Raw genomic sequence first — 25,635 nt, forward strand, 5'->3', positions numbered from 1 at the left:
AGTTATTGTATAAGCTAATAACAATTGTTATAACTAACAAGCAAAGTAACTAATAGAACAAACTTCGAAGCAATGACAAAATGTCTCCAAGCGTATGAAATCCGTATCAGTAACTTGAATTTTAAAAGATACCTAAATCTATTTCTGTTCCTTTTTTTTCCTCCAATGAAAAAAAAAATGTAGAAAGTAGTAGTACAAATAACGGGTTCTACAACTCGTACATTTTCAATTTCGTAAAAGGATCAAGGGAAGATTTCAGAAAAGGGTTTTTCCTCTTCAACTAGCACATGGTGACGGAAGGCTGCAATATGTGAATTGCGGAATAGAAGGAAATAATGGACCCGCCTGGGTCTCGGGTCAACCCTCTCATTCTTGGGAGGATTTCGAATGGCACCAGAAGATTTGCATAATACTCTTAAGACCCGGGCTTCTCTTCCAAAAGTATCCCTGCCATTTTCTCTATCGCTTAGCCGTCTTTTTTCCAACAGCCTGCCATATTCTCGAACGTGTGGGAGGCTCCTGCAGGAAAGGGGTTTTTAAAATGTGTTTCGCCTCCTCTTCAAAGGCCCCTTCTGTTACCCATAGCGGATCGGTAGACACAGTTTATGCAAAAGAGCTAACTCTGATGGGTGAATGCTTTTACATTTATCTATTCCCTCCTTCAACCTTTTTTTTTTTTTTTTTTAACTTAATGCCATCGTCGTTTCAAAAATAATCTGAAATTTTTAGAAGTATTTTCATGATTTTAATTTGTAGGAATCGAAAGCCTAAATGAACTGAACAACGAACATTTTAAGCATGGAAAAATTATGAATTAAAAATCGTATAATAAGTATGTTAAAGTTAGTTCTCGTGAACTTATTACTGCCTCTGTCCTAATTTGTAAGAAAAGTAAGCCAAAATAATTCGAACTGTTGTTGTCTCTCAGTGTTAAAACATGGATAAGGAATGAATTTAAATTACAATCAAAAATAACAATTAAAAATATAAATATGTTTTTGCACAGTTTACGAACTATTATTGATCCTTTATATTTTTTTCTACACATTGTCATCGTCGTTTTAGCAACATTTTGATGAATTCTTTTATTGTACTTTCATGATCCTAATTTGTAAAAGCTGTGAACCTAAATGAACTGAATAATGAAAATATTGATCTTATTTTCCAGATTCTTGTCTCTCAATATTTATATCTCATTATAGAAAAAATATAAATTGAAAAGTTTAGTGAAAGAATGGTCAAGAGAATTGAGATTTTTCACTTGTTAAACCATGGAACATTAATTTATACCAAGTTTTTAAATTTCTCAGAGCTCAGTGAGTAAGGTAATCAAATCAATCGTAGGGAAAGAATATTTTCACTGTCTTTGGAAACAAACTATCGTCAATTAACTTTAGAAAAAATATTTTTATAGCTAATCAAAACTTTAGAAGCTATGTTATTATAAAGGGATTTTAAAAGAAATTTAGGGATTAGGGGTTTAAAGTTTACCATTTGAAAATCAGTGAACCATAAATAAAGGCAAAGCTTAATTTTCATTTCATGTTGTCAACATACAAGCTTTAAAGCAAATTTACATAAAATCACTAATCTGACTTAGAACATTCTCTCGGATTTTAAATTTAAATTCCTATAAGAAATACGTTAAAACGAGCTCTTAATTTTCGTGCAACTTATAAACTATCTCTGTAACATAATTTTTTGCTTTAAAAAAAAAGTGATAAGATTTTTTTTCTAACAAATAATTACTACCTATGTCATATTTAAAAAAATATTTTATATTCATGCATTAAAATAACTAGAAAATGATGAAAAATATCTTATCAGATAATAGTTGGAAAATAGTTCAAATTTACTTGAAATTTGTTTGAAAAAAAGTTTATTTCATTATTAAAAAGAAATGCTGAATAGAAGAACGTGCAGCTTAGTTCAAGCAAAATGCTTGAACATACTACTACATGTATTTTGTAAAAAAAAAATTTTTTTCTTCTCTCTTAAAATACGTGCATACTTCCGACTGAAAGTACGTAAATGTGTTTTTTAAATGAAGATATATTTCAAATATTAGGATAGTGTTTGTTCACTCTAGCATTCATTATCCTTAGTAATTGATTCTAAATTGTTATTTGTTAAAATTAAGGCTATTTATTATTATTGATAAAAAATCAAATGCATAAATTTTTTTTTAAGAAAAAGCTCCAAAACTTTTTTTCTAAAATAAATTAATTGCTTCAAACTTTTTTGAATAAAGTATATTTTTCAAATTGTTTCGAATTTTCTTTTCTTTCTTTTTTTGCTTAGCTAAAAATTTCATTTTTATTTCGGAAAATAAACTTATACTTTTTTTAATATTCTTAAATTTGAGATTAATCATTTCCGATGTGAATATTTAAAGTTAGGACTTCAAAACTTGGAAGTCAGAACTCTTTTTGCTTTTTTCAGAATACTTGAATAAAAGACTAAAAAGCTCGAGAACATGAATATTCTTTATAAGTCATTCTTTATACAAACACTTACTTATTTTTCTATCTTTTCAAGTAGTTTTCCATGAAAATAAAGCCCTATAAAGTGCTTTAAAAAAGTATATCAATTTCTTCTTTTTTTTAAGAAATTAAGAAATTAATTTATTTTGCAAAGTATTTGTAACAGCGTCGCCAACCTGATTTTGATTAAAATTAAGAAGAATAGAATAAAACATTTAAAATGGTTTAGGGAACTATAGTAAAATCAAGCTTTATAAGCTAACAAAATCATTAAAATGTATGATGCACTTACTTGTATCCAACAATTCAGGTGAACAATGTATATTTATTTATTTTATTCGTAATACATACATTTGCAGACTTATGTGCTCAATTTTAGGCTTATAAACCTTTGTCAAACAGAAGAACAGACAGCACAATACAGAGAAGACAGCACGAAGATACATCCAGAGTAACAGCGGGATCCGAACACGTTACCTCCCACGCTTTGCACAGCGTTTGACGGGCGATACCGCTCGGACAGGGATGCTCCCCACAATGTATTTTAATTATTAGAAAGTCTTATCAACTGTTTCACCGGTTGGTGAAAGTTGATATCTCCTGGATTCGAATAGAACAGGAAACCAAACCAACATACTACAGAGCTCCCTAGCCGAGTGGTCTTGCCGTTCCGTTAAACTTTCTGAAGTGCTGAGGTAACGGGTTCGAATTCCACCTAACCCTAGACGTGTTTCTGTGATGTCCTTTTCGAACTTGTACTGTCTATTCTTAAACTTGACGAGGACTTTTAAGCTGAAATTTATAATGAGCACACAAGCCTGCATGTGTTGGGGCAAAAATAAATAAGTTGATAATACTAAAAACCGAACAAACTATGCAGGTCAGCAAGGTTATGAGTTCGTGAATCCTATGAACAAAGCAAAACTCTCTAGAGTGTTTCAGCTTAACAAGTGAAAATCGATTTCCAAAAAGCCGTGAGTTAGTTGCCCAATCCTGATCGTGGTCAGCGTTCTACGAGTTTGTCTCTGACCTGTGGAGCTGCTGAATAAACTGATCTTTGGACAAATAGTATGTTTAATATACCTTACTTTTCCTGGCTCTCAATAAAAGAGCATGCTTATTTTCAATTGATTCCGCACTGAACTCATCGTAAAGGGTTCCCAGTAGAACACCGAAGTCAAACATCACTGGATGCTGTCTGTAAGCTGGTGGGTGACGTGACCAATTTGATCTGGATCCCTGTTTAGGGATCCAGGGTGTGCGGTATCGGTCCTCGTTAAACTGTTTTACCGTAAAGGCGACTTCACACGCAGGTCGTCAGGCTACCACAGCAGGAGAGCCATCCCCTTTGCAGAGGATCAAAATTGCTATGTTATGACTTCGGATCATCCTCGGGTATGTTTCCCAGAGAGTCGCCAACAGCCCATTGTACAGCTCTAGTGCGACGTAAATAAAGTACCTACTTACCTACCAATCTTGAGTTCGGCACAATGTGACTGAATCCATCTTTTTTGCCACTAGCCTTCAAATTCAATTTATGATATTTCAGAACTAAAAACTTTAGAACTAGAAACTTTAGTTACTAAAAACTTTTAATTTATTTCCTGTATGAAGATTTAATTTCATGATAATAATTAGATATGGATAATTAAAAGTGATATGGTGATTAAGAAAAAAATTGCTGAGTAATACAGTAAAAAGGAACAAAGCAGATATAATCCTTTTTGCCTCCATTTTATTTAAAAAAAAATTCTTTCTTAAAGATTTTAGTTATATATTTAGATTTAAAAGCTCAGTATTCGTTGGATAACTATAGTCACATTTCGTATTTATTTATAATTATTCCCATCACTTACATTAATCACTATTTTTTAAGCAAGATATTTTTTGAATGCTATTTTATCTTCAACTACTTCAAGGTCTTATGCCATTTTGCCCTCAAAATGCTATGCATTTGATTTTTTTTCCCCTACATTGCTTTTTTAACATAATAAATATGATACGTAAAGTTTTAATTTAGTGTCTTTATAATTTAAAAATCGTTTGAATCGAATAAAGCATAAAACAACAGTCTTTTTAATCATAAGCTTGCATAAAAATGAATGATTTAATCGCATAATCTATCAGAAGTTAATTACATAAACTTGCAGCAGATATAATCACCAGACAATGCCCTGATGAAATAAAATTTCATACACTAGATTGAAATAGGAAACATAATTATAAATTTGAAAAATTCCTACTTTATTATGATTATTTAAAAATCATTTGAATCCAACAAAACATAAAATCCATAATCTTTTTAATCACAAAGTTGCAAAGAAATGAATGATTTGAAATCGCATAGTTTATCAGAAGTCAATTACATAAACTTGTAACAGGTATAATCACCAGAAAATGTCCTGATGAAATAAAATTTCATATACCAGATTGGAAAGGGAAACATCATTATAAATGTGAATGATTATTTAAAAATCGTTTGAATCCAACAAAGCATAAAAATCCATAATCTTTTTAATCAGATACATGCATAAAAATTAATGATTTAATCGCATAATCAATTAGAAGTCAATTACATAAACTTGTAACAGGTATAATCACCAGAAAATGTCCTGATAAAATAAAATTTCATACACCAGATTGAAATGAGAAAAATTCTACTTCAGCGGCAATAATATGAGGGATATTGAATCCTCGAACGCAGCTAAGCCAAAGCCGACGTTGAGAAAATGCAAATGAGGGAGACGGGTCCGTGGCACAACGTTTTCCGCGGATTACAGTGTCAGATCTACGGGCTCAGGTGTTTATATAATGCAATCTCAATCCGTTCCCTATGCAAAAGACATGTAGACCCCCCTCTGCAACCAATGTTTACACCCACCCCTTTTGGAAGAGAAGACTGAATATGATGTATGGTGCCACAAAGGCCAGCTTTATGCCTTCATCCAAATCTGATTATTGGTCCAAAAACAATGCGCGGTATGGTTACAGTTATATGTTTTGCATTCTGTCATTCTAGAGGAAGCCCCAGACCAATCTGTTGTTTAACGTGCGAAACAAGAAAGGGGTTTGAGTGAGGGGTATTAAGGGGCGAGGATACAGTGTTGTGACTGATTGTTTTGTCTTGTGTGTATTCTTTTTATAAAATCTTAGGGTCTTTTTTTTTGTTTTAGATGTTTCTGTATGGTCTTAAAAAAGAATTCAACTTTTTTGCTTTTTTTGAATAACGTTTAGACATGTTTTCTTGTTGCGTTAAATAGTATTATTTTTTTAAAACAAGTATCTTGCATTTTTTTAAACAAACATCTTTTTATCGTAGATTGTTTAACTTCAGCAGGAAGAAAAATTTTAATCTGTTAAAAAATCTAATTCCCTTAGAAGTAATTTTTATAAAACTTCAAAATAATAGAATTAAATAATGAGTACACAATAAATAATCCCAAGAAACTAAAGCTTAAAGATATATATAAATCAGTCGTTGAACAGCCGGCCCAATTTTTGGGTTTACGACTACTAATGTTCAACTCTGTAGCTTTGTAATTTTGAACCAATCCAGCAGACAAGGAAACTCCTGGATCAGTACCCCCGGAGGTATTGATTTGTTATGGGAACATGGAGGACTTTGCGACTCGACATATTTAACGTGCATCAGTCAACATCTTTGGCCGGTTGCGGTTGAACCCACGAACTCTTGGACATGGGCCCAGTGCCCTACCAACCAGGTTATCTCGGCCAAAGCGTAAAGATATACTTGATAACATAAAAATTCTCATTTTGTTCAAAAATATAATGAAGGTGGTAAAAGTCGGAATGTTTTAAGCATTCAAAAATAGGCGCCCATTCTCAAGACTCGCCAGGTTTCAATGAGGAAAACAAAAGAGATTTTAAATAGAAAATGTAAAGTTGCCAATGGAAAATGAAAAATAAATAAGGTGAAAGACACAACTACAAAAACCGCTCTTCAAAGAAAACCCTCAGTTATTCTAGTTTTGTTTTTTGCTTTCTTTTTCGTTAGCAACTTTACATTTTCTATTACTCATTCATGTTTGGCTATTCCTGAGAATCGGAGTCTATTCAGGAGAGCTCGAACCATATCTACTTTCATCACCTTCATATATTTTTGAAGCAATGAAGTTTTGTTACATAATCAAGTATGAATCAAATGTGTAGTTTGTTTTAATTCAGCCTCAGTTCGCAGCCATTTAACTTGATTACCGAATATCCATAATAATTGTTTTGCTTTTTAAGTTTGAAACAGTGTAATTTTGAAACTGTTTCAGAAAATAATACATTACTTGAGTTAACTACCAGGATGAAGTAAATATCGCAAAAGGAGTTCGTAAAAAACATAATCTGTGTATGCGTTAGATACGAAAACTTTGTTTATCTGCGTGGTAATGGTATTAATTTAAAAATATACAATCGCAAAAGGTTTTTAAGTGAATGCTTTCTTAGTTACTTTACTTAAAATGCAATCAGTTTCAATATAGAAATTACTAGAGAGAATTTTGTATTTGAGTAGAATTACTAGAGAGATAAATTGCTTGAAAAATTACTAGAGAGAGAAGACGCTTACAGACAATTAGAAATCGAGTATTGATATGTTCTATCAGAGGAAAGGCAGAAGTCCATAAGTGTGTTTTAAAGCAGCATCCATAAAAACTTCTAGTAAATATTTCTTTTATTATTTAAAAAAAAAGTATTTAAAAGAATGGGGAAAATTATCAAAATATATCTAAAAAAAATTTTTGAACAATTTAAATACATAATTTACAAAAAAGAATATTAAATTTGTTACTGATAAAATACAACTGAATTTGTTTGGAGAAAAAAAGATCTCATATCTAGTTTTTTGAAAATGTTTTGTTAAAAGACATTAGCAATATTTTTATATTGATATAAACATAGCACGAATTTAATAATGCTTTTTATATCAGTTGTTCTTCAACTATTCTCTCTAATAATTTCATGTTTACACACTCTATAAATTAATATTTCATGAGCTCGACTTGAATATCACTACTCTATAATAGATCTAAAAATATTAATCTTCGTTTGCTGCAACTAAATCATTCACGATAATTTGAAAGAAAGAGCGAAACGTTCTTAACAATGACAAGAACTAAAGTAAAAGAAAGATCATCCCCAACATTAATCCCTAAGTGTGAGGAATGAGATTGATTACAGACTGAATTAAAAAAAATAAAGACAACTACAATTCTTCAAATAATACTCCCCTCTTCCAAAAAATATCTGTCTATTTGGCGGGAGAGAGGTGAAAGTTGCTCTTCTTCTCCATTTGGCTGATTAAAAGTTGGCCCTCTTGGCGATCGATATCAGAATTTCTCATTTTCTGTGTAATTAGCGACACCGGTCGAACCGGAAGCGGCCGACCGGAACAGGGGGCAATGGCGTGAGACGAGAGATAGACGCTCATTTGCCTTATAACTTTACGGCTAATTAACGTTATAAATTAAACACTGAAGTGGGCAAGGGGTGAGCACGTGACCCTTGTGTCTTCGTTAAAGGAAGGGGGGCGAATTGCAATAATAGGGCGAGTGAAGATGAATCGAATCGAATTTTGTCTAGAATCGAACTGATTGAAGAAATATTGTCTCGGGTCACTAAAGTAAGTGTTATTAAGCGATTTGAAACAACGGCTGAGGTGGCGTTTGAGTTAATGAAAATTATGTGTTACACTTTTTGGTTTGATGTATTATGTATTCATTAATCATACATAATGCAAGGTGTTCGCGCGTTTTTAAAAAATCAATAATAAGCTACAAAACTACTTCATGTTTAAAAGATTTTTAAATAAGCATTTGCTTGCTACATTAGGCCTGGTTTACTTGGTAATACTCCTTGTTTCATAGTGGACTCATTTAGACAAAAAAAATAAAATTAAATTTATAAGGTAAAACTGTGCTTAGAATTGATTATACAGGACAGTCACAGGAAATTCAGAAATCGGGGCACTCTGTATTGATACCTTGCTTGATACTGCTGCTATCTTAAAAAGATGTTACATTAAAGCAAGTTTTCATTTAAATTGAGCCATAGTATCAAGTGATAAAATTTAGGAAATATGTTTATGTTGTGTAGATAATGATTTCTAAAAGCTAACAATTTTCACTTGCTTAATTAAACTAAAAATCAGTGGAAGAAGTAGAAAATCTAAACTTTAGTGCTGTAATTTAACCAAGATGAATACAAATTTCTATTGCTAATGCTATGAACGCTAAAATAAATTTCCGAAAACTGATAAAACAGATTTTTTTTTGTTGAAATAAATGTTATTGCAACATGTAGTTTATCATACAGAGATGCCAAATATATATGAATCTCAATTTCAAATTTTTTGCCGTTTACGTTGATTATTCTTTAGCACGATAGTATAGTTGATTCTATTTTTGGTGTTGGTGTAAACTTAAATTTTTGCACAGTGCATGTATCACATTTTTTACTTACTTTTCCATTGTTATAGTTTTATTTATTTGTTTATTTTTTTATTTTTCGTTTACTGATAAGACATATTTTCATGTGCACAGAATCAATTTATAGCATCATTGCAAAAATATTCCGTTTAAAAACAAGAATATTTTTAGCAATATATTTGCTGATAACTCTTTCAAACAGTTGTTATTTTTTTTTTCAATTTTGTACAGTTCTATTCTTAAAAGTGTATATAGTTTACCTCAACACCAGAAATGGTGGTAACTCTATACCATACTTTTAACAGTGCATGAGAAATCAAAACTACGACTACAAACATCAAAACCATTAACAAGTATAAAACAAAATGGCTTTGATCATTAAAAATGCGATCATACGATTAAGAATAAGTTATATCTAGTCATTTTAACCATGTTACGCTTAACTGCTGATCTAACTTAATGCTTAATAAGATTTAACATGTTTTCTTTTTATGCTACTGAGGTATTAAAAGACAACTTTAAGAAAAACTCAACAAAATTCTTAAAGCCATAACCATGACGACGACAATAACAAGATCAACAATCACAATTCTTCACGTACTGCTAAGCATTTTTGTTTTAAACCATGAAAAATTGAAACTACGACTACCAACCCAAAAAACCATTCCAAACTAGTATAAAAACATATATATCAGGAATGGAAAGAGTAAAGAAAAAGAAAAAGGAGATGGTTTTGACCCAACTCGAGCTTCCAGACGTTGCCACAACGAATTTCCTGTGTGAAACACCCTCAAACCTCCGACGCAGGGCCGGCAATCCCTACGGGTGCAAAAAGAAGAGCGACGCAGATCCCTTTAGAAGATGCAGATCACGTAGTCAGGGTCTTCTACCGCGCTGCTACGAGAAATGAGGCAGCTCAGGGTTTGGAGTCGTTACCAGTTGATGGAAGAACGTGTTTCTTGCGGCTACACACGGCTCAAATTTAGATGGAGAGAGATTTTTTTTCTTTTTGCTTTATGTTTTGTTTACTTTGTTGTTTCATTTTTTACTTTTTATGCTGAACTCTTCCTTCATTCCTGCAGCATTACTTTTTCTTTTTGTTTTCTTTCCTTGCAATTGGTTATGGAGTCCTGGAGAAAAGGCTTTAGTGGAAGGTTAAGGTTGGAGAAGATGAAGGAAAAACCTTTTTCGTTGTTTGGGTTCATTATTGTGTTCAGAAATGGGGATAGTAAAAGGCCGTTGAGTTTTAATCGTGGTGCGAGCTAAATGAGAAAAGCATTCCACATTTCTTTTTGTTAATGCTCTTAAAATTCTTATTATTATAATCGATACCATATATTTTCTATCATTATAGTTCACAATATTATTAATTTTGAAATGTTAACCTTAAATTATGATTCATGCTTGCAATTCATACGAAGCTTGATGATGATATTATTGATGTTCTAATTTGTAGCAGAATCAGACAGAGTGAAATGCAAAATACTTTTTTTCTAGTTACTGTTTCGAGGCGATTTCTGGAAATGTTACTAGTTTAAGCATAACCAAATTTTGTGCAATTTCCAAAATGTAACTGCATAGTAATATATGCTTTAAGTTTTTTTTTTCAATAACTAAAATTCAACTTTTCAACTTCTATCAACTTTTGTAATTTTGTTTTTTATGTTTTCTGTTATGTTTTTTTTTTATTTATTTATTTTTATTTTTATTATTTTTTATGAACTGATGAGAAAAATAATTTTGACAAAAAGCATTAACTAATATAATAATAAGAAATAATACTTGGCAACTTAAGTGTTATTTTCTTTTGCGCGAAGTTATCTTTTTTTGAACTTCAAGAATTATGTACAAACAGGCAACAAAGATATCCTTGATAATGTACGATTAATCTAAGACATTGATCATGAAATTACAAATTTTTTGAACCAAAGTGACTGTGTAATTTCTCTAAAATTTAACAGCGTATTTTTTCGGAGCTCAAATCCGAGTTCATTAAAAAAAACATACTGCATTCTCTGAAGATGCATTTTTGTGTCTAAATATACTCGTAAATCTTTACTATTAATGTCTAGTTATTGCTAATACTTAACTACCAATCCATTCAGCTCCAAGGACAAAGCACGACGGACAAAATATCTCAGCTAATACATTTATTATTCATTTTACTAAATTTGCTTTTGTTTTCATATTTACTTTAAAACGTTTTGTTACTACTATTTTGCCATGCAATAGAAAAATCAAAGTAAGCTACTTAAAATTTGAAATTGAGATTTTTATACATTTGGTATTTTCGTATTAAACTATTGATAATATTGCAATTTTTTTTTCTTTTATAAATTTTGTTTTCTTAGTTGTTTGAAATTCTGTTTTAGCGTTCGTATCATTATCAATAGAAAGAAAAAAAATTGTCAAACTACTTTTCTCGAAATTTATAGTAAAGCACTTAAGTTTTTCTACTTCTTTTTTTTCCCTTTTTCTTTTTGATAGCTGCATTGCAATCGTAAATGTTTCATCTCTATAAGTGCATAATGCATTTATAAAGATGAAACATTTACGACTTAAAAGTAATAACATTATGTGAAATTAAGCAAAAGAATGCATGGTCGTAAAAGTATTTATTAATATTAAGTTTGAATATTTTTTTTTATTTACATATATATTCGCACACATTGTCCAGTGACTTAAGAGAGAAACAGTTTTAAATGTTCGCAAATATACTAATTTAAATAAATTATATTTTTATTACTTATACAAATTCAATCAGCATTAATGAATAATTTTTAATTGTTATTTAATTATTAATAAAAATTGTTGATGAATAATTATTAATGAATAATTATTAATAAAAATATTAATTATCAAAATACAATGAATATAATTTTTCAAAGTGCGAATGAAAATCCGTTTCTGTCACTGTGTTTAGGTGTGGTGGGCCCGTAGAATATTTTGTACTCTGATTAAAATACTCCAAACCTTTATTTAAAATGCATTTACGTTAGAAACTCGTTTACTTTCGAAAGATATGCAGGTTTTAGTAGGTGTGTGTGTTCATGATTTTGTGACACTTGTTAAATGTCCTTCACTGTCATTAAAAGTCCTTATTTTAAAATTGAACCAAGATATTTTACCTACGTAATATTTTATTCAAGTCACGTGGGCAAAGTGGTTAAGGCACTGAACTGTCATTGAGAAGAACTGGTTCCAGATAAGATTCCCAGTAGCGACTTCAAGACCACTCAGTTTCAGGTCGATGGGTACTAGCTGGTCTAGAAAGTAAAGACAGCCTGTGCGCAGTGCTGACCACATTGCTTACAATCATACCGTTGGCCACGAAATTGTGGTGCCTCAACCTCCATGACCCTCCTGGCTCACAACGGGCTGTTGCGGGAATGCTTAATATTCCGCCGGGCCCACAACGGGCTGTTGCTGGAATTGTTCATTCGAAATTTGTCTACGCAATATTGATTCTACGTAGAGAGTTTGTCGCGTGATATGATTACAAAATTGTGTCCCCAAAATACATTTCCATTGAATAACACAAAGAAAAACTAATTTGTTGTAAAGGAAAGAAATCGTGATTTGATTGTAGTTGAGTCTAGAGTCGATGGTTTAAAAATTTAGATGGCCCTTTTGTCTAAGTGGAAAAAAAAAGAGAAGTAGTGAATAAAAAGAGAAAAGGGAAAAAAAGAGAAGTAGACCCATAGGAAATTCCTATATTAGAATTAGTTTTTCAAAGCTTGTTTTCAAAACGTCCTCCAATGAAATGGGGAGAATATTTAGATAAAAAGACAAATAATAGAACCAGAAATAAAACTAAACAAATTATATCATAATTCTACCGTTTTTTAAAAAAAAAAATTCGCCAGAGTCACACTTTCAAAACTGAGTAATCAGTCTCTGTCATTACTGTTATAATTATCTTTAATAGTGGAGTCGCAAAAACGTCAAAAAGATTTATTTAATGGTTGACCTGCAAAATTCTTGTCATAACAACTTGTCACTATAATTATATTACTGGAAATTGTCTTCAATCATTCTCTACTCCTCACGTGATTCCCTAATTGCACAGTTAAAATGATACAAGTTTTGTTTTTACCTACAGTAAATAGTCATTAATAAAATTGGGTGATAATTATTGGGTCATAATTACTCTAACAATATCTGTGAAGTATCAAAAATACCAAATTATTGTTTTGTTAAGGTATTCTGGTAAACAAATCTATTTTTGATTAAATAAAATATTGGTTAAGTATAATTTTTCTAATGAATAAATAGAAACGGTCGCCTCATGGGTTCCAATTATCTTCGCTGACGGAACCCTAAGTGGTAGACCTTATTTTGGCGGTACCCATATTTAATAAATAAATTTCACTAGCAATTGTAAACATATTAACCAAAAAAAAAAACACTACGAATCATTTTGAAAATATTTACAGTGCGGAAATAACTTAATTTTTTTCAGTGTCTAATGAATAACAGTCTTAAAATTGAGTTGTATGCCAAACAGTTAAATTTACAGGTCTGTAGTGGCAATAGTCTAGCTCTAAATTTATTTTTTAGTGTATACATAAACTGAAAATGAATAGAATAAACTGAATTATGGTTTTCGTTGAAGTGAAAACGAAAAGAACATATTTCTTTATTGTTAAATTAAGTTATTTTCTTTGGATTCAAAAGTTTGATGGGAAATACTAGTGCAACTATTGTTATTATTATTATTTTTAAATAATGCTATTTTTTCACAGATATTTGAGGAATTGCATGGAAATAATCGAAATCTAGAATAAATAATCATTGGATATAAATATAATGACTAGTTTCAAAAATCGTTACTGGTCTGAAAAAAAAAAAAGTTTTAACTCTCGAAACTCCTATGACCTTTATCCGGAACCTTTTTTCGAAAACACTTGTCGACACTATTTTGAATGGTTAAAAACAGAAATTTCGTCTATTCAGTTTAATTGAATTAACGAATTTAAACTCTTTATTAAAGGAGTTTAGATACAGATGCTAAATAAAAATGAATTATTTTTTTATGTATGTGAGAAAATTAATGATTTTTTTCTTTCAGTTTTTGATTTCTGAACTACAGAGTGACCCAGTGGATGCGTGGCATACAAGGATTTGATCACATTAGCAGAATTTGCATAAAAGATGCAGAAAAAAGTTGGCGGGTGGAAAATATAATAATCCAACATTTGAACTATTATGTGATTATAATTTGTCAGTGTTCTAACATAGAGTTACTTATTTTAAAAGGAATTGAGTTAAATGTCTTTTAAAACAAAAATTATTATAATACGAGCCTAAAGTAGAACTTTATACTCTTTACTCTTTTGTAGAGCTTTTTTTAAATGAAACAGAAACTATACATACCGTGAGTGCATAGTCTCATAAAGCATATAAGTTATCATACATTTTGTATACAGAATGCTCCGTAATGACCACCTTAATGTATATTTTTGAAACCCTTGTCAAAATAAAGTAAAAAGTCATACGTATCATGGGTCAAAAATTAATATTTATGAGAGAAAAAGCACAAAAAACCTTATTGCACTGTAATGAATCACTGTGCTAAAGAAGGAGGATCTGAAAACATTAATTGCTTGATAGAAAGTGAGAAATTATAAAAAACACTGTTTTCATCGGGATATGAAACTGATTTTAATGCAATTCATTCCTCTTTAGTCACTAGTGATTAGACAGTTTTCGATAGCTCTTGTGTTATTTTATCACCTAAATATTAATTCATAACCATCTAATGTTTAAACTTTTTTGACATCATTTTTGATATAAGTTCTAAAAATGAAGAACAAATGAATGAGTTATATTGAGGACGGTTATTACAAAACATCCTGAAAGGATAGAATTTTTCAAATGACGCCAAAATGTGTGTAGTTTTTTAATTCTTTCTTTTTTGAATAATTTATAAAAACTTATTGATAAATGTTTTTTTGCGAGTTAAATATACGTATATTCTTTTTATCGCGTAATGCGATAGTTTTTACTATTGTCACGTGAATTGAATCGATATATTTAATTTAAATCCCTTTCTCTCGCTCAACTGAATGTCGCTCCTCCCCTTAGCTTTCACAAACAAATACATTTTACGCGGAAAAATACATTTGTAACAAAATTTCCTCATCTTTACTGCCGTGCGTGCTAATTTTATAAACAGCTGCACAGTTGGCAGCAGCAATGATTCCCAAAGCCCAGCTCAGTGCGAGAAAAGAATTATCCTAATAATAATAAAAAAAAATCACACAAAAAAAGAACATCATAATTGTAGACAGACAAAACTCACCGACTCTACACTACCGTTAGATCTGATGATCTTCACAAAAAGGAGGAGGGGGGGAATGAATCGACAGCATCACGTGACAAAGGCTAATCCTTCATGTTCTGTAATGGAGGAGGAATCATCTGAGTGTGGCAATATTTCCGCAGGAAGTTTGAATGTTTTTTCTTGGGCCAGTGTGAGAGTACACCCCTTTCTTCCACTAGCTTTGTACTTCAACCCTTGAACACAATAATTTAGATTGAGGGAAGGGGATTATTAAAAGCTATTATATACTCTTTTTCTGCTATGATAGTCCCCATCCCCGTTTGGGTTAGGTCGTTGTGTCTATACGTAACGGCTAATGGCTCATGTTATCATCTTCTCTTTTTTTTTATTTATTTAATTCTTCTGTACTAAATATATATTAATAAGTATGTGTAATTATTATTCTATCTGTGACTTCTTATTTGATTTTTTTTTTAAAGAAATTCAGTTTTAGCGAGTCTAATTATTTAGAAATTTATTTGCTGGATCATAATTTTTATTCAATATCGCATTACAAAATATCTAAATTAATGTTGAATACTTTTTTTTCATTTGACTTCAAGCACACAGTATTCGTAGCGGCTATTTTCTTATGTTATGGTATCATTTGCTATTTATTTAATTTAAATATACTAAATGCATAATAAATTTTTAATTATTGTTCCATGTGACCTTTTATTTTATTTTGTAACAACAAAAAAAACATGAAGTTAAAGTAAAAGTCATCATATTTAGCATAAAAGTTAAGTGAAAAAAAGTTTTTTTAAAAAAATATCTAAAAGAATATCTTTTTTAAGATATCTAAAATATCTTTTTTTTAAAATATCTGTTTCATTAAAATCTTTTTTTAAAATATCTAAAATATATTTTTTTAAATATCTAAATTAATATTAAAATATTAAATACTTTTTGTTTATTTAATTTCACCACACTATATACATATTTATAAGTATGCATATTTATATTATGTTCTATCTGTGACTTTTTATTTCATCTCTCTATATAAATTATACATTCCAAAGGTCAGGTTTAAAATTTTCCCCGATGAATTTTAGAGTCTTTAAATGATTATATATTCAAATTAAACTATAAAAACCAGCTGTAAGCATGCTATGGAATTATCAAATTAATTGCATCACAATGAAAGGTGGTATAAATTTTCTAAATACCATTTTTTAAAAAAACTATAAACTCCATGAATTTTTTAAAGTTTATTTTGTCAACATTATCGATAGTCGATTCAGTAATAAAAGTATTTGTTTCTATTTTTATTTATTCATTTATTTATATTATTTTATTTATATTATTTTATTTATTTATTGAAAATATAAGTATGGAGCTCCTGTTTAAAGTATATGCAATTCGCATTATATAAGGGACTTCTTAGTTGATTTTTATTCACTATCAAATATTATTATTATTCATTGTTTACTTAAAAACATAACCCTTTGACGCAGAATTTTTTTAAACATATTTTTTATACTTTTTTCATTATTTTGTATTAATTTGGGATAAAATAAATGAAAAATATTATATTTAGCATTTTAATAAGTTATGGTTATAAAATACAGTATGAAACACCGGTGTCTTTTTCTGCGTTTAACACTGGAAAGACTGAAACTTAGAATATACCTAAAAGCTGTCAAAATGACTGGATTGTAAAAGAATAAATAATGTGTAAAGAAATTTGTTTAAAATTAATTTTTAATACATTTTATATTATTTACAGTTATATAACAAGTTATTAGTAAATATTAACAATAAAAAAATAATATGTTGTGCAAAATTCTAAGAAATTGTGTCATAACATACATAATTGTTTTTTAATTGAAATTAAAAGTAGTCAAAATGACTTCCTTAGGCAATCTAGTGTTAAAAGCAGGAACACTGACATGGCTCACTTCCAAACAATATGTTTCTTTTCAATTTGCACTGGTTTGCAGTTATTCAGATTTAAGAAAAATCGTTATTCATCATTGAAATTTCTTAAATTTACAAAATCAACTATTGATAAATTTTTGAATATAAGTGAAAAAGAAAATTTCAAACTACTTCTTTTTAAATTTTATATTTTAACACAAATATATTTCCGATAATCTACCAAATTTTTTTAGTTCCTATTAGACTGTTTTTTTATAGATAAAAAATACCAAAAATATTTTTACTTGTAGCTAAAGTGTAAAAAAATGCGTAAAAAGGACTCCGATGTTCCATTTGCCTCAAAGGATTAAAGGCAGATTATGAATCTTTTGTATTACTTGAAGATTGCGATACCGGTTAATGTCAAATACCAGGTCCTGTTTCTTCAAACTTTTCAAATCTATGCCAAATGTAATTTTAAGTAAAGCAAATGGGGGAAAGAAAACTAACTAAACAACTTAAAATCTAATATTTGTAAGAGTGATGGTATTCGATGTTCTAGAATTTGTAACAACAGCTATGTCGGAAGGCAGCTAGTTCACTCGCATGATTTTCCACCAAAGGACCACACCCGGACGTTGGAAAAGGGGAGCTGTCGAGGGCGACAAACAGAGCCCGTTGCTAAGACAACAGAGATGACCATTACTCAGATGACGTCACGGTCTCACATGATCAAACCTGCCCTACGTGATAATAACGCGATGGTCAATCGGGATCATTTTCCAATAGAGTGGTTTGCACCAAAGAGTACCCCACGGGTCACGTGTGTATAGTTGCGCTACAATGAGTCTTCCCGCCAATACGTGTGGATTCACTATCCAATGTTAATGTAATTGGAGAGAGAAGAGAGTTAACTTCGATACCTTCTATCCTGGTTTAATCTTTTATTTAATGATAGATAATTCATTGATTCAAGATAAAAGTGATATGCATAAACAAAAGAACTGTTGACATTTATTTCAAAATAATGTAATGTTGTCTTAGATTCAGATTATATGACTTGTTTTAATAAATTGTGTTCAACCTATGAGTATAAAAAAATATAATAAATCTGGATAAATTTATAAAATTTTTAACTTAGTACAAATGCTGTTACCTGTTCTACCACATAATGCTTTAGATTTTGACTCAAAATTAATGTTTTTTTATTTTAAAGTTAGGAATTCAAATGGATTAATTGTAAAGTAAACACATAAAAGGCATTTAATGTGTATGGAAAGAGTAAAAAATTTCGAGAGATACTCATAGTAATAAAAATATAAAAGTATGAGCATGAAACATTTTCAAAAAATACATTTCAGCCGTGGTGGCTCAGGGGATAAAGCATTCGCCTTTCAATGAGGTGAACCGGGTTCGAATCCCAGCGATGACGAGTTGATACGAAATTCGCATCCGACTTGAACCGACTGCATTGCTGATATAAAATATCCTCAGTGGTAGATGAACCATGTGTTAGAGTCCCTTTGTCAGGCTAACCGGGAGAGGTTTTCGCAGTTTCCCTCGCCGTGTAACGGAAATGCGGATTAGTTCCATCAAAAGTTCTCCACGAAGGCAAATTTCTCCCAATCCAGGAGTTATCTTGTCTTCTGGGTTGGGTTCAAGATTACAAGGTTACGGAGTTGAACATTAGTAGCCGTACACCCAAAAAAATTGAGTCTGCAACAACGGTTGTTCAACAACGGATTGTAAAAGATACATTTTGAGCCACGGTGGCTCAGGGGATGGAGCGTTCGCCTCTTAATGTGGTGACACGCTTTCGGCTCGCACCAACAACTGTGCTGACGTAAAATATCCCCATTGGTAGACAATTCATGGGTTAGAATCCCCTTGTCGATGAGCTAACTATAGGAGGATTTCGTGTTTTTCCTCTTCCTGTAACGTAGATATGGGTTAGTTCCATTAAAAAAGCCCTCCTTGAAGGCTAGTTTGTCTCAATGCTTGATTCAGGAGTTCCCTTGTCTTCTCGGTTGGGTTTGAAATTACAATACTGAGCATTGAACATTGATAAACTTAAATTCGGAAATGGGTCAACTGCTCATCACCAGTTATATAATAAATCAATCGCACTCCTTGAGGGTGTGGTGGGTCAACTATTAAAACTTATACAGGAGCTCCTTCTCGTAAAAACTCCAATTTCACATACAGTGCAGGCTACTTAGTTCCCTGCAACTGCGCACATACTATAGCTGAGAAGGCTAATCTGTCAGCCAACAGAACTGCGGTTCGAGTTTTAACGTTAACACCACAATAATTCCTCCATTCCCATGAATTTCCTGTGTCTTGTACTCTCCAATGACCATTACTTAACGAAAAGCCCTTTACCTGGCTCTTATGTCCAGTTAAAGTCTATTTTTAGGGTTTTGAAAACCTACTTGTTTAAAATAATAATAATAAACATTTAAGTTGTTCTTTTGAAATAATGAAACCATTGATGTGATTAGATTTTAGTGAGCTACATCAAATATAAATCTCATCAACTTTCGGTTTAAAATATCTAATCACTTATTTTTATACCTTCTTTTTTTATTCGTTGTTATTTTATTTACAAAAAATAAAAAATAATAATATAAACAAATAAAAACTACCCTTAAAATCCTTGTACAGTTAAGATTGTATTTAATAAAAGAGCGGAGACTTAAACTAGCAATGTGGATTAGTTCCGATTGGCGTTCTGTAAAAGTATTTACCCTGCAAGATATTTACACTCGCTGGAAAGGAAACTGAAAGGATAGTTCGCAGCTCTAACTCCGTAATTTTTTCTTACCCATTTTTTTTTCTAATGAGAATGCGAAATTCTACGTTTTAGCCTATTTTTAATTATTATTATTATTATTTAGTCATATATCGTTTATTTAACTAATGCTAGATTTCGTATGTAGTGTATCTTTCTTACTGTGTGGTATATTCTCTTTCTTACTCTCTTTTTTCAAAAAAGTATTTTTTTTTAAAAGTAGAGATTAAATCTTGTGAGAAAATCCCTGCCAAGGTTATAAATGTTAAGCAATTGAATCTTAAAAACCTAAAATAAAGAAATTTTTTTCTGTTCTGCATCTTCCTCTTGTAAACTCCTAACACCCTTCAAAAATACATGTAAGCAAAATAGATAGTGGTTTTTGAATGCTAACTATCGCAGTAGTTGCCAACTTTCATTAAAAACTCCAACTGTACAACTTGTTAAGTTATGAAGAATTCGATTTCTTCATTGATTAAAAAAACATATATATACATAAAAAACAGCTTTTCAGACCATATAATGTTTGTCAAATGTTGTGGTACAAATTCTAATATCTTCTTAATGATTATTTTAGAAAACTTGTAAATATTACAAAAGATATAGAAATAAAAATAGCTCCAAAATTATTAGCAATTATAATTTAAAATTATAGGTAGAAATTACTATGAAGAACTTGTAAATTTATATACAGATTTTTATAAACAGATTTATTTAGACTAAAGATTAGATTTAAACTTTCTCAGTATTTATAGATTTAGATATAGATATAGCATTTTTATAATTTTTCAGGACTACTTTTAAAACATATAACATGCAACATTAATTTTGTAAGCACTTAATACGAAATACGATTATACAAATTTAATTTTATCAAACATTATACTGTAACATTACCATTTCATATTGTAATAAATATTCTGACTTTATTCAATTACATTGCAGCAAAATTTAAATTTGTAGTTGTCATAGCATGACATAAGAGTTTTTTTTTTATCCATTCCAGATTTTTTAAAAATATTAGTGTTTTAAATTAACAATTTTATAGTAGGGGAGAGTGGGGTCAATTGTAACAGGGTACGATTGTAACAGAGCAAAAATTTCGAGTGTCGGGTTCTAGATTTGGTCCAAGGTGGCGCACAAGGTGTCTTTAATAAATCTACATGTACACCCCTGCTGGCAGCCATTTTTATGTACTTTTGAAAGAGTTACGTCAGAAAAGATATTTTCACGCTACGTAAGTACTTTTTTTGGTATTAGAATATTATATTGTAACAAAGTAATTTTGTTTAAACAAATAAAAAGTATTAACCGAATATGTAAATGGACACCTTAATTAACATTTCAATGAAAAAAATTAGTTTTGTTAATTAACTAGCATTGTTTTTAACAAATGAAGCTGAAATGGCATCTTGGGGACGATTGTAACCATAAGTAAAGGGACGATTATAACAGCTGAAAATAAATAATCTTACGTTTACAAACCATTACTTAACTCTTTAAGAACCACCAATAGTTTCCTATATCATTTATATTATGTTTGCATGTGCATTATTTTATTTGTCACCTTTCACAGCATAAATTAAAATTTTTAACCCCGTAAAGTTAAAAGTTTAACCCTTTAGGTCTCTGCTCATTATTATTTTTACTCCTGAAATATCACTACTATTTTGATCATTAAAAAAATATATCACAACTATGAAAATATGTATAATTGACTATGTTTCAGTTGAATTTATGAACTGTTACAATTGACCCCGTAAGTGGGGACAATTGTAACAAGTGCGCGACTGTCAAAAATTGTTAAAAACTAATATAATAACATTTAAAATGAGGTATTTATTTTTTTTCTAGTAGAGGATAGTCTGTCAATTAATACTAATAATATATTGGATTTTTTGTTAGCTAAAAATAGTTAAGTAAAAAATGTTACAATTGACCCCACTCTCCCCTACTTAAGTTAATAGTAATATTTTTTTCCATCTCATTGATAGTTGTTTATTACTTAATATATATTTTATTTATTATTTTTTGTAAAAAAGTACATATTCAAGCACTTACGAAATTCTCCTCTATAGCTAAATTTGCGAGCTGTATAAAAATTTTAAGCACGTTATCTTACAAAATTACCAACATAAAGAAAAAAAATTACATATGCGTCAGTGTGTAAACAAAATCTTATGATGTACCAAAAATAACTGGATTTGGAGTGTGACAGTTGATAATATTATCATGTAAGCACATTATTTTTAGCGTGTAATTATTTTAAAAGAGCCACAAATAATTTCCTATTAGTTCAGATTAATGCATTTCATTCAAGATCAAATCTTTTTAAGCACTTTTCGTTAATTTTACTTTGTATTCTCAAAGTATAAAAGCTTAAAGAGTGCAAAGGAAGGCAATAATGCTACATAAAATTTGTAATTTAGAAGGCAATTAATGCATTTCCAAAGTTTTTCTCAAATCTCCTCCTTATAATATCTTTTTTATATCTCTACTTTATAAGGCAAAATCTATTCTCTGTAATTATTAGTGGCAGTAATCAATTTGAAAATTGTTCTTTAAATTTGGAAAATCTCTTAGAACACATTTTTATTTAAAAGAGAAAAAAAAACTAAATCATAACTTTTAAATTAACTGGAATGTTACTGTACTTCCCTCCACTTAAAAAAAGGATAAAAATCGATAACTTATATATCAATTTAAAAAAGTGATTAATATTAATAATAAAATACAATTCAGAAAATGCACTAGATGCAAAAAATAATTTTATAAAAAATCATTATATATTTTTCAGTTTTAAATCTTATTGTTAAATAAAAGAAAATATGTTACAGTATGTTATTTTGCTGCATAATGTTATCAGTTGTGCATAATGTTGTTGTGCATAATGTTGTGCAACAGTTGTAAAAAAATAAAATCAATTAATTTCTCTAAATATATTAGTTTTATTTTAATTGTAAAGCTTTATATAATATTTTCCTTATTGCATAAAAAAGAATCACGTAATAATATATAATTCGTAATAGCATAGTAATTGTATAATAATTTCCTTTCTGCAGTCTTAAAATCATTTTTCTAAACAATTCATTTATAATCATTATCTGTAATCAACTTACATTTAGATGTTTACTTTTGTTAGCTTTAATCAATATTAACACAATAAAAATGAAATGAATGAAAGTTAATTAAGAGTTTCCCAACCCGTAAATTAAATACGAATAAAATTTTTATTTCATATTTCCATCACACTTAAATATATTAACTTTAAGAAAAGTAAATAATCCCACTATTTTATGGAGTTTAAAATAAAAACGCAAACACAAAAACCAAATGAAATCAATTAGAAAAAAAAAGAAATGGACAAAAATTAAGTGCGAAATACTTAAAAAAAAAGAAAAAAAAAGACTTTGGATTGTTAATAACTATGAAAAAAAATGGCAAACCAAAATGTTTTAATTCGATTGAAAAATAACGTTGAAATACTCGGAGATTACATACAAACCAAATCAACAATAAAAATAAGCATATTATGTAAATGAGAGCTATTAGTGTGCTAAAAGTTAAAAATGCAAAAAGAAATTGTCTTTTTTTTTTCTTCCAGAATAAATAACACTTAACGAATTCGGCATTAAAAAAGAAACGCAGAGAGAATAAAAAAGGAATCAGCATTTAAGAAGTGGAAACAAAAAAAAAAATAAGAACAGGGGGAAAAGAATGGGATGCAAAAGTTGTTCTTAAACAACCATTATTTCATGTTCTTTTCCACCTAATGGCGTCTTAGCTAAAATAATTTTCTGTCTTGGGGTACGTATACCAATGAAGAGGAGTAATCAGCGGATTTTCTCAACTAATTTGCAATTTGATTCGTTTTCGAAAGTGTTTTTAACGCAGTGTTTGCCATTTTCTTTGGACGATGCTTTGGGGTAAATCAGTGAAATTGACTTGGACTAGCTTAGAAATGATTGAAATACGACTACCAGAGGTAAGTCTAAGAAAGTGCTTAATATTTTTAGGTTTTGTTACATTGAATTGTTAAAAAAAAGAATAATTATTTTGTGGGAATTTTCAGGTTTGGTGGTTAATTTCCGTAAGAAATTCATTAATTTTGTAGAATCAGATGAAAACTTTCCTGATAAAATATTGTAAGACAAAACTCCACCGGACGAAATTTCATTTTATATATAATACTTAAATCTTACATTAAAAAAAAGAAGACAAGTTCGGTCAAAAAAGAAATTAGCATTTAAGAAATTAACACGAAAAAAAGAAAGAAAATAAGAAGGCAGAGAAAAGAATGGGGTGCAAATGTTGTTCTTGAACAACAATTATTTCATGTTCTGCGAACGAAAGTGCAACGAATGGTGTCTTAGCTAAACGCGATAGGGAATAAACGATTGTTACGCACGATGCTAATCAATATGTGTTTAAAAACTCAATACGATTTTGGTTTGGTACTTTTATGAAGTTGAAATATGTTCTAAACGATTACTATTATTTGAAAATAGTCAAATGTTTTCAAATTAAAAAATGACTAGCAGGAGAAAAGGCGTAGGTGTACGTGCAATTTATTAATGGCCTTTATCTCCCATATGTGCCATCTCAGATTCAAAGGTGTGGAGCTGGACACAGGCGTTGGTGCAGCTTACTCTTTGAACCGTATTATAGCACTGAAGGAAACATGCCTCCAGACATCATTTTTAAAAAATTAAAGTTAAGAATAAAATAAATGCAAAGCGCAAATAATTGGAAACTGCTCGTGAACAATAAATACTCAAAAATCACTACAAAAAGGAAAGAGAGAATGAGGAATGTAGTTGGGCCCAAACATCCAGGTACAACTTTCCGGCTCCTTTTTCTGAGGTTGGAACATTGTTTTAAAATTTTAATGACATATTATCAATTTCCATTTTATATTCTAAGCATTTTTCTTTATTTAAAAAAAAAAGAGTCTCTTCGTAATAGAAACTAAATGAATGATAACTTGGCAAATGCGCTAGTAAGAAAATTAGCCATTTATGCGGTTGTTAAAGAGGAAAAGAATAATTCAGTATGGACATTTTTAAAATTGTTTAAAGCAATTCGTTTCACAAGTTTTTTTTTATAATATGATCATAAATCAATAACCTCCTGTAATTTTTTTTTCTCTTAAAAAGTAATTAATGTATTAAATGTTACTGAATTGTATATATTTTTCTAATAAATATCCAAAAAGATTGTTCCCAAATGCAATTTTTGAAACGAAATTTAATAAACTATTTATTAATTTAAAATTTTTAAAGATATTACAAATATATATTAATTTTCAATTTGTAACTGATATTTTTTATAGTTTTTTATGAGTGCATGTTAAAATTGATAGTTATCTTTTTAATTACATGCAAAATGTCATAAAAACCTTAAGGCTTTTTTCTGCGTGCACTCATTTTTCAAAATTTCTTATACACTTAATTACGTACGATTAACTGGAATGTAGAATAGGAAGTGCTTAGTTGACGCTGAAAATTTAAAGACTAAATACTCTACAATCTAATTTTCTTGCCATATTTTTATTCGACCAGTTCATTTCCTTTTTATATAATTCTGTCATATGATAAATTCCATTAAAAGCAGATGAAAGATAATTTAGTGAAATGCCTATATGTAGTATTATATGCTTTAACACTTCTCTGTATTTATTCATATATTCGTCATGGAAATAAATTTAAAAAAGAACCATAAGTGAAAGAATTTATATTACTT

The 25,635-nt window shown here is 29.7% G+C and overlaps 1 protein-coding gene and 1 long non-coding RNA gene across 7 annotated transcripts in view; one reads left to right on the forward strand and one right to left on the reverse strand.

Annotated features, from left to right (window-relative positions):
• Positions 1–15,434, reverse strand: part of LOC139426887 (uncharacterized) — a 317,926-nt gene extending 302,492 nt beyond the window's left edge. For both annotated transcript variants that reach the window (XR_011638031.1, XR_011638032.1), the window contains exon 1: positions 15,222–15,434. This is a non-coding gene — a long non-coding RNA (uncharacterized lncRNA). The remainder of the gene's footprint in view (positions 1–15,221) is intronic.
• LOC107447961 (silk gland factor 3) overlaps positions 1–25,635 on the forward strand; it is a 463,042-nt gene that overhangs the window by 244,565 nt on the left and 192,842 nt on the right. Inside the window, exon 1 of one of the 5 annotated variants that reach the window (XR_011638030.1) lies at positions 23,659–23,878. The exons of the other annotated variants lie outside the window; for them this stretch is intronic. The gene's annotated coding sequence lies outside the window, so the exon portion shown is untranslated. Of the gene's footprint in view, positions 1–23,658; positions 23,879–25,635 lie in introns of those variants that run through there. 5 annotated transcript variants of the gene reach the window in all.

This window comes from Parasteatoda tepidariorum, chromosome 1, assembly GCF_043381705.1.
Source record: "Parasteatoda tepidariorum isolate YZ-2023 chromosome 1, CAS_Ptep_4.0, whole genome shotgun sequence".
Taxonomy (NCBI): domain Eukaryota; kingdom Metazoa; phylum Arthropoda; class Arachnida; order Araneae; family Theridiidae; genus Parasteatoda; species Parasteatoda tepidariorum.